The following is a 209-nucleotide window of genomic DNA, read 5'->3' as shown; positions in this document are numbered from 1 at the left end:
AATTTTTTGGGGTGGGGGTGTGTTTGGGTGTGTGGTTTGGGGTGTGGTTTGGGGTGTGTGTGTTGGTTTTGTGTGTGGTTTTGGGGTGTGTTGTTTTGGGGGGTGGGTGTGTTTTGTGGGTGGGGTTGTTTGTGGGGGGGGGGTGTGTGTACTAAACAAATACATATAATGTTGTAGATATGGTTTTGTAATAAAATTTTAAAATTAAA

This window comes from Penaeus monodon, chromosome 19 (genome assembly GCF_015228065.2).
Source record: "Penaeus monodon isolate SGIC_2016 chromosome 19, NSTDA_Pmon_1, whole genome shotgun sequence".
Lineage (NCBI taxonomy): Eukaryota > Metazoa > Arthropoda > Malacostraca > Decapoda > Penaeidae > Penaeus > Penaeus monodon.
This window is presented reverse-complemented; position numbering follows the sequence as displayed.